The sequence below is a fragment of the Salmo trutta genome, chromosome 24 (genome assembly GCF_901001165.1).
Source record: "Salmo trutta chromosome 24, fSalTru1.1, whole genome shotgun sequence".
NCBI classification, from domain to species: domain Eukaryota; kingdom Metazoa; phylum Chordata; class Actinopteri; order Salmoniformes; family Salmonidae; genus Salmo; species Salmo trutta.
The window spans coordinates 9,201,564-9,223,069 of NC_042980.1; the positions used below are offsets into that span (position 1 = coordinate 9,201,564).

Below are 21,506 nucleotides of genomic sequence, written 5' to 3' on the forward strand. Positions count from 1 at the left end.
TCTTTAAATTATTTGAGCCGAAGTGTGAGAAAATCAACTCTAACTTCAGAACAAAATGTTGCCCATTCTCATATGTTGCCTAATGACAATATTTTATCTTGATACGTTAATAAATACGTACTGTGTTCATTTTGGCATGTTTGCGTGCCTACAATGCCCACTGTAGTGTGCATAGATTGCAAGCCGATAGAAAGTCAATAGCTTGCTACTACTGTTCGCTAGCTAGATAGCCACGAAGAATTGGTAGCTAGCTACCTACGAATAATTTACATCTATATTACATTATTTCTAGGTGATTTTGCCTGTTTAACTAGCTGGCTAGCTAGATTATTACAATTCACATTTGATAGCTGATTATTATGAAGTAAAACATTTTGTTTTGTGTATGTTTTGTTTGGTTTCTATTGTTGCAATTGTCCTGGCTGGACGATGCTTCTCAGATGTTATGTTTTATGCGTTCTCTACACTTTCGTCCTCACAAGAACGTATTCTAGAGAACATCCTCGGAGAATGCACTCAGAGCATGAGAGTGTGGAGCACAGTAGTATGCATATTGAGATACACCCTGTGTGTGTGTGTGTGTGTGTGTATGTGTGTGTGTGTGTGTGTGTGTGTGTGTGTGTGTGTGTGCGTGCGTGCGTGTGTGTGTGCGTGCGTGATGAGGATATTACAGTGGGTCAGGGGGATTTGGATTAGGCCTGACTGTCTCAGGAGAAAGAGGTGTTCAACCCTGAGGCTTAGCAGGTCCCCCCAAAAAATGCTCACATACACTGCCGGGATACACATACACACAGACACACATACCTACACAGTCCAACCAAGGTCCATGTATTGAAGAACAACTGAATGTGCAACAGGTAATGCCTAAACATGTTGTAAGCACATTTTATTCAACTTTTTTTTCCTTAAAGGCGCAATGTGTAGAAATCATTCTGTCATTCTAGGTGTAGGATCCTAATTTGATCACCCTGTTGCAGGAGAACTTTCCTGCAAAGCAGGACATTTTAAAGTTGTAGTATATTTGAGGTTGAAAAAGGCTTCTGAAATTTGTAATTTACATCCATTAATTATAATTCAAAGAACAAAAAATAGGACAGCACTCTGGTGAATAAACTTAAATTGACATATTTTTATTGCTGCACAAACATTTTGGTATGATCCTTCTTCAGCATGCAATGGCAATCAATGTCTCGACAAAACCACACACAGGTGGGTATAATTATAAATTCTCAGTCAGTATTGGCCCAATCAAGGATCCCAGCAGAGGGAGCTGTGGGGGAAACATGACAATCAAATAAAGATAAAAATATATAAACATAATACAGATACTGTACATTATGATGTCATTACCTAAATGTTTCTACTACATATTTATAACTTACAACCAAAAAAACAAGAAAAATAACATTCCTCTTTAAGGCCTGCTGGGGAAGAAGTGCCCAATATCCACTATGTCTCTCTTTGGAGAAGTAATTTATCACTATCCGCCTTCCCTACGTGGTGCCTTCACCAATTCAATGCCATATAATGTAAGACACTTAGTTTGTGATTATGGTTATTGAAATGCCTGGCAACAGGTGATTTTCCATCATGGTTGCGAATGGAGCTCTTATGCTCACATGTCCTTGTCTTAAGTTCACGTTTGGTCTTACCCACATAATAAATGTTACAGGAACACCTTAGGAGATATACAATACATTTTGTGTTACATGTTATTCTACTTCGAAACTTTATCCTCTCACCCGAATGGGGATGGATAAGAGAGTTCACTCTGATCATGGCAGAAGAGTAAACGCAGTTGTAACAAGTGAAATTGCCATCAGGAATGATACACATGAAATGCAATGTTTTTTCTTAGGCAAATGTGACCTACTAAACAATTCCATACTTTTAGGGTCTCTTATAGCAAAACCTCGGGGGGGGGGATTCAAACGCTTTACCGAAGTTGGGGTCGCTGTGCAATATGTGGCAATATCTATTAACCACTTCCTTGATCAACCTTGAAATGGGACTGCAGGTGGACACTGAAGTTGCAGAGGGAGGAGAGGAATTCCTTTGACGTGGTTCCAATAATGCATTCCACTTAGTTTGTCTTACTGTCTTAAGGCATTGTTCAATAATTCTTCTTTATATACCCTCTTGTTTTGAATTGTTCACATAAATCTTTGGCATGTGCACTACCGTTCAAAAGTTTGGGGTCACTTAGAAATGTCCTTGTTTTTGAAAGAAAAGCAAAAAATGTTGTCCATTAAAATAACATCAAATTGATCAGAAATACAGTGTAGACATTGTTAATGTTGTAAAAGACTATTGTAGCTGGAAACGGCTGATTTTTAATGGAATATCTACATAGGCGTACAGAGGCCCATTATCAGCAACCATCACTCCTGTGTTCCAATGGCACGTTGTGTTACCTAATCCAAGTTTATATTTTTAAAAGGCTAATTAATCATTAGAAAGCCCTTTTGCAATTATGTTATCACAGCTGAAAAGTGTTGTTGGATAGGCAAGTCAGTTTAACTAGGCAAGTCAGTTTAGAAAATAAATCTTATTTACCATGACAGCCTACACCCGGCCTCACCCAGACAACTCTGGGACAATTGTGCGCCGCCCTATGGGACTCCCAATCACAGCCGGTTGTGATACAGCCTGGATTCAAACCAGGGTGTCTTTAGGGACGCCTCAAGCACTGAGATGCAGTGCCTTAGACCACTGCGCCACTCGGGAGCCCAGCTGGTAAAATAAAAAGACGCAAAAAATAAACTTAAGGACAGGAAGCATGGAAATAGCACACATAGCACGGATCTACCGCTTATCAGACTTGCTTTCCATGAGAAGGACAATCTACAACTCACATTTCTTTGAATTGGTCGGGATGCACACAAAGCTACATATTGCGCCTTTAATCTGAACAAACGCATTCGGTGTGACTGCGCAGTTGTGGCAGGGTAGAGCAGAGCAGTATACATTTTCCCTTGATATCCAAACAAGAGCACACCTCAGCGATGACACTTTACAGGCAGGAACTAGCTGACGGAGGCAGTAGGGTTTTGGATCCGACCACACAAACCCAGGATGTCCCATAGCTAAGACGGCCTCGTAAATATATTTAAAACGTATTATCCGCCGGCATAATTAACCAAGCGTTTTTCATCTACCACATAGATATCCGCTGATTCACGCCTATAAAAGCCCTCGTTTCCACTCACACTTGCTCTCTAATTGATCGCTCTGGCTTTCCCAAGGTTGTCGTCTGTTTTAGAGGGGGTTTGTTGATGGGGAATTTGATGATGTGAGCAGTTTCTGATGGAGGGATGACGTGTGTGTGTGTGTCTCCATACACTTTAGATCTGAGGGAGGTTGGGGGGTAGTGTGTGATGCTCCGGTCACCATGGTAACCGTCATACTTACTTAAGCCCCCCCTTCCAATCTTGTGGCTGGCCACATGAGTGCCTGTGGCCAGCTCACTCTTTGGGTTGAGGTATTTTATGTGCTTGAATTAATGGTGTGTGTGTGTCTGTGTGTGAGCACTTCTAAGCAGCTGAACAAATATTACCAAGACACTACTACTCAGTTCATCTATTTTGGATATTTGCAGCCTACATGTATTGCAACCACCGGGTCATGCTATCATTATCTTACTCTCATTTGGTCTCAATCATTCTCTCCTTCACTTCCTCACTTTACTCATCTCTTACTCATCTTCCTTCATCTCTCCTTCTGTACACCATCCCTGAGCTTTATTTATTACGCTGCCTGCTGAGCTAGTGCCAGAGGCATTCTGACACAGTCCGTGACGCACACACTCCGCTGTGTATCTCAGCTGTCTGGGGTACCATGCCTCCTAAAAATACCGCCTCCCTCTCCCTCCCTTTGGGGGTAGGCCACCGCTGCAGACAGCTGTGTGTATGTGGGTGGGTGTGGTTTGCCCATTGTAGGCCTATAATTGTGGCGACGAGAGCAGGATGGAAAGAAAGTGAGCTAGGAGACAACCGCCATGTTCCTGAGGTCAGCAAAGTAGAGGGTTCCTACAACACGACCCTGAGGCACCCCCTCACACAGCACCAATACTCTGCCTATCCAAATACTGCCGGCCCCAAAAAGCACAGAATGCTCTACTGCTTGTACCAAGCACACATCTGCACTGGGAGAGCCATTCATACTGTCACTCAGATAAGTCCTACGGAACCTACACTAAAGATGCTCTGTCACAATGACAAACATTGAAGTTGTCACAGGCACATTTGTTAACGTTCTATCTCAAACCGATTCCTCTCAGTTCAACGACAACAATGTTGACCACATAAAATGATTTACACAGGTGGTTCAAGAAAGCTTTACTTAGAGTACAAGGAGTACAGGGAAACACTCTAACTATAGCCTCAACAGATGGAGGTTGTTTCCCAAATGGCCCCCTATTCCCTATATAGTGCACTACTTTTGACCAGGGCCCATAGAATAGGATGCCATTTGGGACTCAGCCTGAGTCACTGTAACCACGGGTTGCTGTATCAAAGAAATACATTTGTTATCTATCTATTTTCCTTCCTCCAGCTGTGTGAGAGAGGGCAGATTGTAAGGCCTCACTCGCCACACCCACACAGCCATCAACACAGACCAACGACATAGCCTCCCCTCCGAACTTAAGCATCATTGTGTAATTGTGTATTATTTTTCTCCGGTTCACTTTCACTACTACCTGACATGTGACCTCCTTGCTCTCACACTTTGTAGTTTGGGGGTTTCTACGGCCCTGTTTTCTGGAGCATGTTGCTCCCAACACCAGATTTGTGGCTTTGATTCCTGAATGTGAGGTTATGTGTTGTTTACTGAATGTTTGGATTAAAGTGGCTGCCAATTGGCCAGGTACATTGCACTGTAAGTACTGTATGTGGTTCATAGACGGGTTAGCTGACAATGTCCGCAAACGATACGCACACTTCAGTGGGTCAAAAGGCTGTCGGTTGTTGTAATTCTGGATGGCTAGTTAGCTAACAACAATGACAAGAAGCTGCCATGTGGGGAATAGTAGGTGTCTCGTTTCAGCTCGTTGTATCTTATTCTTGATACCATGTCTTGGTTTGACTGTCACGTCTATGCTAATATGGCAAAACTGTAACAATGTATTTGAGAGTCAACAAGTGCTCATTGTGCAAATTGATTTATGTTTTCAATAAACATTGGAGATTAAATATAGTTTACATGTTGTCAACAATTTAAGCGAAACGTGTCTGTTTTGCCCCATAGTGTCAGTTTTGTTGCTGAACAACCAACCCGTCTATTGGTTTGCATGGACAGTACCAACATCAGCCTCTAGGTGGTGTCTACCAGTAGGTATGTTTAGGTTAGTCACCGAAGGTGATGATGGCACTGACTGCTTCTTGTCTCTCTCTCACTCTCACTCTTTTTTTCCTCCTTCACAGGACGGTGGTGATGCCCATCGCCAACGAGTTTGCCCCCGACGTGGTGCTGGTGTCGTCTGGCTTCGATGCCGTGGAGGGCCATGCGTCACCCCTGGGAGGGTACAGGCTGACGGCCAAATGTAAGTGACTTCCTCCTTTTCCCCTTTCTCTCCACAACCCACTGCTCATGAATGGAACGTATCCAGCCATTACGCTGCCCTACCGTAGACAATGGCCTTGTTCAATACCATCAAAATGCATCCTTCCTTTCTTTACTTCATTTAGGTAATCACTGATCTGACATGGTCGGATTACTGAAAGCAATACATTGGAAACCTACCTTCACTTTTCCCATCACTACGAGACAGTGTTGTGGACTCGAGTCACATGTCACATGACTTGGACTCGAGTCTGACTCGAGTCACCAATTTGATGACTTGACTTGATATAAAATAAATAACTTTGACTTGGAGCGTCAAGACTCGGGATTCGACTTTGACTTGAGACGGATGACTTTAAATGATCATGCCAGGTTTTGTAACGTTTTGACACTCATTTTGTGGCACAGAGTCTCAATGGATTACTCTCCATGCAGCCAGAGACAGTAGCCGCAGCATCGGGCCCTTGCAAAAGAAACGTACAACAAATTGGCTAGTGAAATGCACAATTGGCCCTCTGATTGGACCAGCAAACTGTCAATCAACACATGTCGGGTGAGCTAGCAAACAGATTGCTGATTTGCTGTACAGCAATAGGATCGGGTGCAGCGCAAAGATAAAGTTGTAGGGAGAGAGGATTGCCATAATAAAAAAATATGCAGCTCCAAAAATTGTTTGGTGATCAAGAATAATAACTGTTTCCTTTGCAAGCTCACCAGCAATGGGGCATCAAGCAACAATTAGGTCTACTAGCTGGTCTTTTGGTACGTCAAAATTGGTTGAAATTGATCATTTACTTATGGAGCTTGCATTTGGAATTTGTTGTTAAAATGTATTATTCCTTTGGTGAGGACGCACCATAGGCTTGTCTCCCCACTTGCGCTCTCCAAACCCAAACGCTGTTGTTTGCCATTGCTTTCACACATTTAAATGCATATGTGCTAAATCTACATTCCGTCTAATCCTACAATAATTGCTAGCATGTAATCCTTCCATACCAGTGTCGTTTATTGCAACACATTTCTGTTTGATAAGATCGATTTTCATTCAGCCAACCATTTCTTACCTTCTGAGTGGGCGCGATGTTTATTGTGCATGTGAATGTTAACAAGACTCATGAGGTAAAAGTTCTGTTTATTTAATTCAATGTCTGGTTTCGTTTGTTCATGTTTCCGGGTAATGTCGGAGTTCCGTGTGTCTGTGTCCTACTGTATGCCTCTGTCATTCTGGTTGTGCGTAATAGGAGCATGTTCGCCTCAGTGTGCATAGAAATAGGCTAGGTGGCCTGCGCGCAATGCTTTGGAGTCAGTGTGTTGAATAACAGAGAAAAGTATTGTTCCATGTATGAATGTTGAGGAAATATCATAAAGTCTGATGAAGAAAAATATACCAATGTAATGGATGGATGTGGAAATTAGATGGATGTGGAAATGGATGGATGTGGAAATTGCCTTTTACATTGTAGAACCAGTTTATTGGTTGTAAATACCAATTGGGTAATTGTATGGTCCTGGGAGGGGCCAAGTGAATATACAGTATGTACCTGTTTGAGCTCTTATACAGATTCGATTTGTTTTCTCAAGGGAAGGTTGTACAGTCTTTCCCTCTACCTGTGTCCGTTCATATAGGACAGGTTAAGCCTGATACAGGAGCTATTTCTTTTGGGCTGTGTATATTTTGTCAATCTACTTGTATATTTCGTATGATATGGCACTTTTACCATTGAATCACCAAGACCTGTAAATACATCTACACTCTGACCACATCAACCTGCCTTGCCTTCTGCTGATTTCATGCCTTTAAGACAGCTACAAGGTCCCTATTTTACAATTACATAATCGAAATGTGTTGTAGACAAAATAAGGAAAAGGGCTGTCTGGTAGCCTCAGTAAATAGACAAAGATTTGCAGTCATTGCATGTATAGATACATTTTTTACTTGACTTGAGACTTAACTTGCAAAAATTCAGCTAGCATTAGTGCAATCCGCTAGCTGATCCCATAGACTTCCAGTCATTGCGCTAAAATTTGTTAGCAATCACTCCAGAAACTATCTTGTACGTACAGACACAAAAATAGTATCCATGAGTTTATCTGAGTCCGCCTATGTAGAAAAAATTCTTGCTCGATCCCTTTCAGAGAAAGGCTGCATTGGTCTAAGTGTTTGAGCCCATGCTAAGTGGTAAATGCAGAAACACTAGTTCTGGCCATGAGGAGGAAGAGTCTTGCACTTAAAAAACCTTAGATCTAAAAGACATTGTGCCTGGCCAGCATGCGTGGTATGTTCCATTCTGACAGATGACAAAATCAGATTTATTTTGCTGGGTTTAACTGAGAATCTAAATAGCCAATGACAGTCTCTTATGAAAGGTTACCAGACTCTAGTAACATTACCATACACAGTCCCACCTACACAGACACACACACACACGATCAGATCCAACTGTTCTGGCCTTGTCCATGTAACTTCCCCTCACGTTCACAAAGCTACAGGATCGACTTTGTTTGGAATCGTCTGTCTTTGGCCCAGGTAGAGCAGCACTCTGGCGTGTCAGCAAAGAGCTTTCCCTAAAACTATCTCTGAGATCTCAGCCTAAAGCTGGGTCTCTAAGAGAGGGGGGTCCAAGGATGGGGTAGGGTGGTATGGCGGAATGCATGTACTAAAACCCCCAGAGGATCAAACACAGGCGACCTGAGCCAAAACACTAAGCCACATTTATTCAGATTAAACCTGGCTCATATTATGCATTTAGGCCGAGTAAGTCCCTGGTGCCTTCTCTTTCTTAAACCTAACGAGAAAATATGATGCAATACTGTTTCGCCATGGACGAACTCTAACCCCAACCACATGCATTTTCCTTTCCCCAGGTTTTGGATACCTGACCAGGCAGCTGATGGGGCTAGCCGGAGGCCGCATGGTACTGGCCCTGGAGGGGGGCCACGACCTCACTGCTATTTGTGACGCCTCCGAAGCCTGCGTCTCTGCTCTGCTAGGAATCGAGGTAATACTTGAGAGCGAGGGATGGATGAAGGGAGGGAGGGGTTTCTTTATTTGTTTTCATTCATTTGCCACTCCACCTGTTTAGGGAGACTGTCTCTACACATCCAGTTCAATCAGGAGGTGAGAATAGAGCTCAGACGGCGCTCTGATTGGGTGGTTATGCCGTCTTTCTGGGCCGTTGGCACAGTCATAGGTGTGGTGCTGAAAGGGCTTTGGCCCAATGCCGCCGCACACTGAGAGACCGAGAGAGTGGGTGGAGAGAGCGAAAGAGTTTAGAACAGTGAGTTGACAGAGATCGCCATCCTCTCTTTCTCTCCATCCCTTATCCATCCCCTCTCACTTTCTGTCCCCACCGCCCAGTGTGGGAGGATACCACCGCCAGGGAGAGGGAGGAAGTAACAACGGTCAAGTTGAAGAATCTGAGGTTAATTGTGGATGTGTGTAGGCTAGACCTGGAGCTGAACCAACTGTCTGTCTGCGTCCCAAATAGCGCCCTATTCTCTATGTAGTGAACTACTTTTGACCAGAGCCTTCTGTCTGCTGTGATTCATGGCACAGGCCCACTGATTTTTCACAAGATAATGGATGGAGTCTAGTGTTTTCTTGGCCATGGCTTAGATATAATTTTAGATTTTGGTTCCATGATAACATGCTTTGGCGCTTTGAATATTTTTACCATAAGAATACTGTAACCAAATGGAGAGGAAAGTGTATGTTTGCTTCAGTGTCTATGTCTGTCTGTGTGTGTGTGTGCCACCATAACTGTTTCAGTTATTTGAGGCCTGGCTTCTGTCCTTATACATTTAAGTCTGTCACTTTTTGTTCATCAAGACAAATGACCTGAGAAAGACCCTGAGGACTTGTGATGTGGGCACCAGCTTAAAGGCATAGGGACCATAGTGTCCTATCTAAATATTGAATAATGAATAATCCACACGGAAATATTGGAAGACAATTAAATGGGTTGGCTAGTGCTGACCCTTGGCTAGTGCTGACCCTTGGCTAGTGCTGTCCCTTGGCTAGTGCTGTCCCTTGGCTAGTGCTGTCCCTTGGCTAGTACTGACCCTTGGCTAGTGCTGACCCTTGGCTAGTGCTGTCCCTTGGCTAGTGCTGTCCCTTGGCTAGTATAAACAGATGAAGTGCTGATGTCATGTCTAATACAGAGGGAGTGCAGTGGTCAGAGGCTGAAATAGAACCTCCAGGCCCCTGCATCCTTGTATAAACTTAATTTATTTTGAGCAAGTGACCGTCTCTTAAGTGTTGCTGCAGACCAGACCAGCCCAGGCCACAAACAGGCCTTGTCGTTGGACAAGGCCTGTGTCCCAAACGGCATCCTATTCCCTATATGATGCACTACTTTTGACCAGAGCACTATGGTCCCTGGCCAAAAGTAGTGCACTATTTAGGGAATGCATTTGGGACATAGACAAGGAGAGAACCTGCTTAAGCCGTTTGCCAGTTAGCCCAGTGCAACTTTAAAACCTCCATTAACGAGAGGCGTACATGGCTATAACTCGTAATGTACCGCCCCTCAGTCTAATAGTGCACCAAAGAGTGGTGTGTAAGTGTATTATTATTGTTGTAAACATGTAAAACGGAACGCTACCTCATGATTCAAAGGCAAGTGAACAGTAGCTTTGGCATTTCGGTTTACCTTATAAGATCATAGAGTGGGTAACAAATTTGGAAGCACCGCTGGGATTTCTTTTCATGTGCGTACCAGCGCATATTGCTCCAGCAAAATGGACAACGAGTGAGAGATATTGGAAAGGTAGCTAGCTGGCTAACCGTGAAGTTATGGATGTACATGCAGGGTGATTATTCATGCACACTGTTAGTATTGCACTAGATGCTGGCGAAGTTGAGTACAGATCGATAACGCTAGGAAGAGATAAAACGGTCTGGTGAGACTGGACTGGGGGATAAGAGGACTGGCTTGGGTGCCTGTGTTATTCCAGCCCTCCCTCCAGACAAGGCAGTAAATAAGCTCTTGGAACCGTAAAAGACCAGATGGCCCTGCTCCAATGTGGATCTTGGGCCCGAAGCAAAACAAACAGAACAATAATGCTGAACCGACGCTAATAAAACGTGGTCACCGCAACCAACCGCCCCAGAGAAAGGGAAAGCAGCGAACAACCGGTTGCAGCTTCGATCTAGAGTGACAGGGACCAGCTGTGGCATTGGAGAGGAGTGGATCGCGGTCAAACCGTTCTAAACCCACCAAAAAAACCTCAAAGTCTGGAAAGGAATTTAAGCTCCACAGCAATGCTAACCTGTCAGAAGAACTAGATCTTAACTGTTCTGAGCTGGAACAAGGTTTGCTTTAGAGGGGGAGCTACACAAACGTTCTGTTGAGCCTTAAAGGGGCAATCAGCAGTAGAAACAATAACACAGTGTTGTCCCCGCCCTTGTTTTGGTAAAAAGCTAATGGTTGGGGCTGGAGAAATGTAACCACTCTGAAATTAATAAACCGAGCTATGGATGCAAGGACTGACCATCCATGTTTTGAAACTATACGTTTGTTTACATTTACTTTGATTACAAACATTGGAATAAAACAAGCTTGGGTTCTGATGGAGTGAGACAGTTGAACTATGAGGGATTTCTAATCAATATTCTTAAAGAGTCCAAAAACGGATGTTGCAACTGCTGATTGGCCCTTTAATGCAATAACCTTAATCTGTTTACCTGCACTGGTGCCTTTGAATGACTCAGAGGTCATTGCCATGACGACGATTACAGTAACATCACACTGGGAGCCTGCAATGCCACTCTCCAAAGTCCCTTCTCCTCCAATTTACCACTGAGAGTAATGACTTGGTTTAATACATGGAGGCAATGAAGGAGGATAGAGAAAGAGGACAGAGAGAGAAGAAGAAGAGGAAGAATGGAAGGCTACTCCTGGAAAGCTTAGGGCTGGGATGGTCTCATGTTTCAGTAGCCAGGAGAGAGGGTTGTTTCGTGGGGTCAATGGGCAGGTCAAAGCGAGTCTGGAAGTCTAAAAAGAGGCCCTGGCCCTGTAAGGCTCCCTTTTCGCCCTCCTCCCCGGGACCCCGTCACCAGCCCACATCTGAAAGTGGTTACCCTCACACCTCTCCCGACAGGGTCACCAACAGGCCTAGAGAGATCGCAGAATCAAAGGAAATTGGGGAATCATTTGAAGTCGGGGGAGGAAGCTTTTGTCATAAAACCAGCGAGCTCTGGGGTTCGAGTTTCACGCCGGGTGTTGGGCAAGAGGAAAAACGCAATGCCACCACACCCGTTGATAAGGAGTTAGAACACACGGCTCATTAGTCGCCTCATGAGCTGCAGGCCGTATTTAAACACTGGTGATTGGCCAAACCCACTGTGATTTGCATTGCCTTTTCTCATTGGGTGTTTGGCAAGAGCCCTGTCAGTCTTTGAACAAGTGCAGATCAGTACCTCGTTAGTGTGTTGATGGAGGTGGAATGCAGCGTAATGACTCACCAGCGGCAGTTTGATGTGGCGGATAGAGAGGGGGGAAAGGGCTCTTGTGTGTTCATGCATGTGTATGTTACGTAGAGATGCTAGTCTGCTGCTGTATTTGTTTGTGAAGTCAGAGGCAGGGCTTTCTGTTATTCGAGCAACAGTAAAATGACTTAACTAAAATACTAAACTAAAATGTATTACCAAAAATTATCATTGGTCTCTCATTGGCCTAAGAATAAGATCTCAAATGTAGACATACTAGGAGTTAAGACAGGTCCACAATCGGGGCCAAACGTTTAGATTGGGTTTACAGCCCCACTGCCTCATGTGTGACTGTAGTGTGTCCATCAAGCATTTTACTGGGCACTCCACAGTGAGAAACATATTCCCCCATTTTATTGCCAGGTTAAGACTAGCTTTGCTATAGCGAGCGTTGGGTTCCCTTTGAAAGTGGCTTGGATTAGCTTGGAGGGAAAAAATGATACAAATCGGTGAGTCAACTTTACACTTTGAGTGTATAATCACTAAAGCCTCTCTAGTTAAATTTCTCATGAATGATGCATTGGTGTCGATGCCAGTCAACTCTGACCTCATGACTAATTGACAAATGTTCGCAAACAGATGTTGCGCCCCCTCCTCCAAATTGGGGTCGTTAGCGATTATTTGATAAACAATAGGCTAATATGCCAATTGTTGCTAGTCGCTGACGAAGTTATCCCTGACGTTTACTCTCCAGCTACAGTAAGAATGGTCCATTTCACCTGGCCCTCTCAGGCTTTAGCGCTTCACTCTCTTTAGCGAACAGAAATGTACCGACGCTGCATAAAAGGTCACCTGCTTTGCTCGATACGTAGTTAGCTCGTTAAACTAGCACAGCGTAATCAACTGGTGTCAGCGATCGATCCTTCGCCCCGACCAAGCAACCAACAAACAATAGATGTCTTGAGTCTACTGAACAAGTCAAATTCCTCCCACCCAGTGTTATGTTTTCACCGCCTTCCCCAGAATTTTAATTTTATTTGTTGGCTTCCCCCGCATGCGTTTGAAGGCCGTGCCACACACTCAAACAGACAGATTTGGATTTAAGCAGGCAGGCAGCAACGGACAGAGTGATAGTATACTGTCCTCCAACAAAAGCTCTTCTCTCTCTCTCTCTCTCTCGCTCTCTCTGTTGGAAAAAGGCAATGGTTCTCTCGCTATGAAGATGAAGGGATGAAGGAGAGGTGGAGAAGAGGGAAGAGAGGTTTGGTTAGAGGGGTTAGAAACTCAAATAAACGCCCTGCGTCACGGTGGATGCCGTGGGGAGCGCCGTGTGTGTCATACCTGCCAGGCAGGCCCGTAGCGCGCTGACAAGAGCCATTAAAGTTTATAGGCGTGCGGCACAGCTGCTCGTCAAACTGACAGACAGACAGACAGACCACCGAGCCCCCCGGCCTGGCCCCATGTGGGGACCCCCTCCCTGGCTATGGTGCAAAGCCAGGCTGGAGGCAGGGGGTCTCTGGGGTTAGTAGTGGAGTAGTGGAAGAGGAGGAGGAGGGGTAGTGGTAGAGAGATGACTGGGCTGCTAGGAACTGGAAGTGATCCACTGAAAACCACAAACACAGTAATGGGCACACGTTCATTGAGCCTTGGTTTGTTCCTGTGAGGAACGAGAGAAAATAAGATCAAAACTTGACAGAAGGATGAGTGATAGGGACCGAACTCAGCAGTATTTGAATGGTTTAGCAGTGTGTCCCAGCTTTTTTAAACGTGCTTTGAGTGTAAGGTCCCTCTATTTGGTGGGCATCCCTTAGGGCTCTCCAGTGGCTATGCCTAAATTGAACAAAGTGCTCTGTTGTCTGTACATGCATGTGTGCACTGGACCAGCGCCAACCCCTGATCTTAGTACTGACAGACCCGCGCTCTGAGGCCTGTTTCCTCAAAAGGTGCTGGAGTTGCATGACGGACATCCATGTGCACCACTGCTACTCAACTCAAGGGAGTGAATGATAGGACAACAGTATGTGTGTGTTTTTCAGTACCACAAAACATTATGTGATACTATACAGCAATGCAGGTTCGATTGAAGGGAGCCCTCCCAAGGTCTTGTCATGTTTTGAAAGAAGATTAGAATATGTAAGGCTGCAATAAAGAAGCCAAGGGGCTAGAAAATGTTGCGTGTGTGTGAGTGAGAGTGTGAATGTTTGTGCGCGCGTGTACACATGCATGCTTGCACACTTACTTGCGTGTGTGTTTGAGTGAGTGCGTGCTTGTGTGTGCACCCGTGAGTGTGTACCCTTGTGTGTGTATGTATGATGCAGCTTGTCGTGCCACAGCCGGATTAAAGTATCCCTCTCCTTAGACTGGCCTCTCCCATCGCCCTCCTCACCCCCTCCCACCCTCTATTTGTTTTAATTAAAAGAAAACTTCCAACCTTGGCCGAACGGGACCGACCGGCAATCCCTTTTTCCTCTCTCTCCTCTCGTCTTCCTTCTTCTAATGTTTCAAGACTTTTTCTAGCTTCTCCTCCACTTTTCAGTTTCGAGCAAGGTTATGATAGGGCAAAAAATACAGCTGTCTGCCTTTATTTCTTTCGGTGTTTATACATAGAAGCATTTGGGGCTTTTTTTGGGGGGGGGGGGGGGGGGTTCTGCTCACAAGGTGAAAAAAAGCAGCACACACTGTGAGCCAGAGGGAAATGGAATCGTTCCGGATTGGAAAGGCAGCTTGGGGAATGCCCCCGTTTCCTCTCTCCTCTCCTTCATGGCTTCGTCTGACTCTCTGAACAGAGTATTCCCATAGTGTGTGTGTGTGTGTGTGTGTGTGTGTGTGTGTGTGTGTGTGTGTGTGTGTGTGTGTGTGTGTGTGTGTGTGTGTGTGTGTGTGTGTGTGTGTGTGTGTGTGCGTAAAGTGGGACCCAGCACAAAAGCACACATTGTAGCCTGTGGTGGAGAGTAGCTCCTTGAGTGGGAGGCTACAGTGCATCTGTGAGCCTATTGTTATTGCCTCCAAATGTTCTCCACCGCTGGGCTGGCTGGGTGATTCAACACTGGGCAGAAGTCCACAGTCAGAAGTAATCAAGTTATGATCTTCAGTTTTTTTGTTCTGCTATTGCCGTGTTGTATGTAACCTGTCACTCACTCCAGTGTGTATGTGTGTCTCTCCCCAGTTGGATCCTATCCCTGAGGAAGTGATGCAGCAGAGGCCCAACCCCAACGCTGTTCACTCCATGGAGAAGGTGCTGGAGGCACACAGTGAGTGTCGCTCTACTCTACTCACACAGGAAATAGCCCCACTCTCTGCTAGAACCACAAAATGATTCAGGGATTTGATTTGCAAGTGTGCATTTACCATAAAATCTCAACGATGGTCTTAGATCAGAAAAGAAAAACAGCAGCACTCAGCCCTGGATGACTGAAGTTGTTTGACCCCTGGTGTAGTTTCTCTATGTTGTAATCATGATCCTTTAACCTTTCACCTTTGTCCTGTCCTGTAGGTAAAAACTGGCACTCTCTTCAGCGCGGGGCCTCCACGCTGGGCTACTCTCTGAGCGAGGCTTGCTGGTGTGAGACGGAGGAGGCCGAGACCGTCACCGCCATGGCCTCCCTCTCTGTGGCCAACAAGCAGAGGAAGTACGTCCCCTCCTGAGGCCTGCGTGTGTGCGTGTGCGTGTGTGTTTTACGCCGAAGGTCACATCGACCAAAAGCTTAGCTCTTCAGTACAATAAAAAAAACATTTTGATCCAACTTAAATGTGCAGAGGTTTCTGATACTCACTAGTCTCACACCTTCCTGAAGTTGACATGTGTAGTGTGGAAGTGCTGCCTGTGACAGGTGTCATTGTCCCTTCTTTCTCCAGGAGCGAGGAGGAGCCTATGGAGGGCTGACCAAGCCCCCCTTCACCATTCAGAGACACTCAAGGTCTCCAATTTAGGTCTCCCATTTAGTACTCAGCCAACCTCCATTTCAATTTGACCCCACCCCTTGGCCCCACTCGCACCCTGTCTAGGAGGCGCATCAGCCCCGGGGGACAGGGGGCAACGTATAAAACGACTTGGTATGAAATGGAAGACGTCACTATCTCACTCGCCCAGGATGGACGGACTAAAACGGCCCCGATGTGTGGTTCCGTCTCTACGTGGGGAGGCAGAACACAAGGAGCCCCGGGTTGCCAGGTCTTGTCAGGTCTTTACTCCAGGACGGGTGGGATCTAAGGTGACTTTAAATCATCCCACGCTGGCAAAATTGAGTGTCTGTAAATTTTTTTTGGAACAGACACGCTCGCTACGTTTGAAGTACTGCTCCAAACACAGAATTTCTCATTTAGCCATCTCCTTTCGTTTTTTCTTTCTGTCGTTTGTTCCTTTTTCCTCTTCCGTTCACGAAAAACAGCAACCGAGCCCTGTGATGTAATTACTACTTTGTTTACGAATGTTTGATTGTTACCATTCGTGAAAGACTTTGAGAAAGGAGAGATGTCGCAGGGTTTGCTGATATTTTTTGGCACATTTTTCAATTGGCAAAAGCAGGCTTTTTTTTTGCAGAAGAGGAAAGGTATAAAGCGAGTAAAAAACAAGGAGAACACGATGGACAGGTGACCTGGGGCCTCATTTATCAAAGATGCGTGCGCACAAAAAATGGTCTAAACCTTGCGTGCGCCAGTTTTCCCGCAAAGGGTGGTGTTTATCAATTTTGAACTTGATGGGAAAGGGTGCGTATATATCCACTGAAATCTCAGACCATGCGCACGCACAACTTCTAGTGGTTGATCAACTGTATTGCAAGCAAATATTGTTATTTTGGGGGAAATGTACGTATTTGATGCACGGGAATTAGAATAATGGTAGGCTAATAAAAACATAAAAATGTATATGCCTATTGATAAAATAGATGCATTTGCCCTTGGTAAGGAGATCAAATAGCAGCATGTCGCCTAATATATTTATTTTACTTTTATTATATAGGCCTAAATCAATCATATTGCAGGACATGTCTCCTTTTCTGACATGACTGGTTTATTTCTGCTACACAACAAATATTACGCTATCATTTATCCATCTCTCATTCAATAGCCAAGCATGCTCGAAAGTAAATAGACCAGTAGCCAATGAAAGTATAGGTATGCTAAAGTATTCTTGTGCGATAGGAGCGCGACATCATAGCCTATTTAATCTCAGAGACTATGCCAAAGCAGGACATATAAACACAATCATGTATTGATGAACAAAATATTGAACAACAATTCTTCTTTTGCATAGAAGTCTGGGCTCTAAGCAGCATTTACTTTTCAATTGTTCAATAGACAATCAATCTTGCCGAATACATGGCCAGTGTTTGGCACTCTCTATAGTTTAAAAAAGTCACTGCAAAAGATGAAAACATTCTGCCCACACCTCTACAGAAATGTGATCACATTTACCATTGCACTTTCTTTTAGTGACTATCATGGCCCAGTTCCAATATCTCCAAATTATACAGCAAATGATGGTGTTTTTGTTACCATAAATTCACGAGCGCACAAATATAGTATGGCTCTGATTAATCAATGAAAACATGCATATATGTTGCGTGCAACAGTTTGATAAATCCCAATCATTTGTTCTGCACACAAATCCTAGAATGTCCACGTACGGCAGAATTTTGTAAGAAATGTACGCAGTGGTTGATAAATGAGGCCCCAGGTCTTCTGGTTTGAGATGACAGGCTGTAAAAAGACTGTGAGTTTGTGCCTTTTTAGTTCCTGCCTGGTGGATTTCACGATGAACTCAAGAGGAAGAGCTTTGCCTTAAATTTGTTTTGGGGGGGAGAGAGGTTCCCTCCTCTCGCTCTCACGTCTCATCTCCTTTTGTGGTAGTGAGACTGGCAATGCCGATACGATGGCACATAGACTGGAGGCCCTTGGCATGTTTACCCTGACTTCCCTGTAGCCTACTTTCCCACCCTGTTCCATTTGACCTTGTTGTCAGTGCTTGACTTGGGCAGGAGCTCATCGCAGCTGACTACCGGCACACAGAATCCAAGTCAAACACTACTTGTCGTAACCCCTTTACTATCGTTTAGAAGGTAGTTGCCGTGCTACACAGGGACTAACATGGTTGAGTCTTTTTCAGTGGAACGAGAGCCTTCAATGCTTGAAACATCAGCCAATGATGTAGCTATATTCTGGTATATAAACCCTTTACCAAATACACGCCACCTCTACGAAAGAGTTAGCTAGCATGCACTGTAGTCTGTACTAGAGAGATTTGCCATTTTAAACTAGAATGCTGTTCAAAAATAGTTGTAGTAAGACAAGAAATGATGCCAAAGCGTGACGTTGCTATCAGCTCAATAGTCTGGTGCCACGTAGTATTGTAACCATATAGGACAGATATTGCTATCATGACTTTACGTTCAAAATTGTTCTCTGTGAGGGAATTATAACAGTTGACCAATTTCTATCTTACACACCTCACCCTTCAAAACGTTGTAGTGTCACAATGTTCAGATGCTCTTACCTTCATTTAGGGGCTCTACCCACAATTAGCCGCTCATTTGACTTTGTTCACAGAGGTAAACAACCATAAAGCTCATGAGTCGTTGTGTTACCATGGTGACAGAGCAGTTAGACAGAACAAAGATAAACAAATCAAATCTCATGAGTCGTCGTGTTACCACGGTGACAGAGCAGTTAGACAGAGGTGTACCACCTTTGTGAGTTTACAGAGTGGCGCCCATATTCTCTGACATTTGGTCCACGCTCCTTGTTAGGCACAGCTGCTCCCGAAGTGTCAGATGCTACTGAGTGTGTGTGTCACATGTCACAATCCAGTTAACAAACCCTTTATACATTGACACAGTCATCATAGCTACTGCTAGGTGTGTGTTTTTAGGTACAGGAAAGTGTTTTTAACCTTGTGTGTGAGACACATTAAATAACTGTATCTCTAACTACATACATTTGACTTAGTTCACAAACACCTGTAGCTCAGAATACAGAGAATGAATGAAAGCAGTGATCTGAATATGGTATATTGAACCCCCCCCCCCCAACTCATTTTTTGCCTCTTGGCAACTACCTTCTACATTGTTCCGTTGATGTCATAATCACTTTTTTCTACTGTTGGTAAACGAGGAAGAACTGAGAAGATTTTGCATTGATCTTTCTTTGAGATGTGTCCACCACGACCGTTTTGATGACTACTCCATCAGTGTTGTTTTTACCCATCTTTGTCTCTTTTTTTGTTTCTGTTTTGTCCTTGTTGTCTTTAGAAGTGGACTCCAGTGTCTTTGGTTTTTGTACTTTTTAGTTGTTTTCCTGTCATTTTGTATTCTTTTGAGTTCTTTCTCTCTCTTACACTTTGTACAGTTCCTTTTCATGGTGAAAGGTTCTGGGGTTGTGAGGGGAGGGATGGGGTATGCAAATATTTCTACTTTGTATAATGATTCCAACAATTGTGTATTTAATATGCTGGCTGTTCATGGTAGATTTATATATGACACCAAATCTATAAGTATATTATATATTATAAGAAATTACAATCTTGTTTTGGGAAAAGAAAATTAGAATTGCAAAGTGATATGCTCATGTTTCGTTCCCTGGTCTGGTTCAGCCCTTCCTGGTGTCGCTGAGGGCACTGTTCATTATTCCTGGCTGCCATTGGCTGAGGGTTCAGTACAGTAGCATCCCATTTGGTGTCAGTTTCTCTACAGTATACACCACTGACCTAGGCTCTGTTAATACTTCCTGACACTACATAGAGGAGTAGAAAGGCTGTTCCCAAACAAGGGCTTAGGGAAAGGATAAGTCGCTTGTCTCTTATATTGAATTTCCTTCTCCATTAAAACATTGTGACAACCCACCCATGTAAACATGGGTTTACAGTGGAATTTCACACTCTTACATAGGTAACACTTTCTGACCTGCAACCGAACATTCTAGCTGTGTTTTGTAAAACCTTCTGTATACTAGCTAAGGATTTGTAATTCAGAAGCAGTAGCGGTGCTTGGATAAAATCACTGGGGAAGCCAAGCCAGTAAAAAAATGCCATATTACAACTTATGTGTTGTGATAATTGCGTGGTTTGCTCTATAACCTGTTAATTCATATGCCTTGCCGAGACAATAAGAAGACACGGTGGCAGAATAAATTCAACCACAGCTTTGTTTCACCACAAAACTGGGGAGCAACATCTATCCAGTGGAACATCTATCCACAAAGTATATTGTAACAAACAGTTACATGACCTACAGCATGGTCAATCAAGTTAATGTTTCTGACATTTTTGGACCACTAAACAACTTGATTTAGGACACCGGAGAGTTACCGCAAATTGCAAAGAAAACAGGAGCCGCCTCCACTATTCCAGCACCATTTCAACTTCAACATCATCTAATCACCTATGCTTAGTCTAATATAGTGACAACTAAAATATTCCAAAAACCATTCAGTCCATTCAACGTAAGCTAAATATGATGTGTCTGTCCATAGTACTGATTTCTCTGTGTGCGTGTGTGCGTGTGTGTGTGTGTGCAATAAAGTAGAAAAAAACATGTTGACTCACCCTACCTGTAGAGGAACGCCAATGCCATCCCCCTTTCTTGCCGAAACGGTTTATGACTCTATCATACAGTACACGTTTTTAGTTTTTGTTGTCCTAGGCTACCTGGCTAAAATGCTTTGTCGCTAGCCTAACTTCCTTTCATGAGCAACAATTAGCCAGCTAATTAACATTCACCAACTACACCTAGCTATATATTGAACTTACATCCTCTCAGGCCAGAGGCACAATGTATGAATTTATGGTTAGAACCGAATTGCCGTTATAATCATTGGCCAGTATGGATAATTAAGTAAAACCACAAGTCCAAATCCTTATCTCCGTCCATGACTCATTTAGGAAAGGGACAATTTTAGCTAGCTAACTAGCCACCAGAGGACAACAACACAACGAGATGCAACAATTCAAGTTTTTTTCTGTCAATGACATTTGGCTTCATTTGATGTGATTAGTGTGAAGCCAAATCCAAACTGACTTCCCTTAACACTTTTTTTGGTGTGCCAGGACCATTCACAGTTGAGCTCACTCAGTTTAGCTCAAGGCTGATTGGCTGTTATTGTATAAAAAAAATATCAAGGAAGGCAAATGCTCACTGGCTTCCCTTGCAGTCAATGCTATGGGCAGCAACAATATCATACTCTTTTTGACCAGACAGCATCAGATAGATGGCCTACACATACAGAGACAGAACGGCACTGTTTCGCTCGCTTGGATGCTTTCTCCGGTGAGATACATTTAGCCTCTTGCGAATTGAAGGAAAATGATGAAACAGAGAGACGAAAGATAAATTATTTTATATGTTATTTTTCTTCAATTTTTGGGGAAGCCTGGCTTCCCTTTGCATCCATGAATACACGCCACTGTTCAGAAGGGTCTGTCTTGGAATGACATGATAATTACACAAGGGTTTCCCTATAATGATTAATCACTATAAGCCCAGGAGTCATAGTTAACCCATCAAAAGTCCCCCCCCTCACC

The 21,506-nt window shown here is 44.0% G+C and overlaps 1 pseudogene; it reads left to right on the plus strand.

The window, feature by feature from the left end:
* Positions 1-20,520, plus strand: part of LOC115161477 (histone deacetylase 4-like) — an 82,159-nt pseudogene extending 61,639 nt beyond the window's left edge.
* The last annotated feature ends 986 nt before the right edge of the window (positions 20,521-21,506 follow it).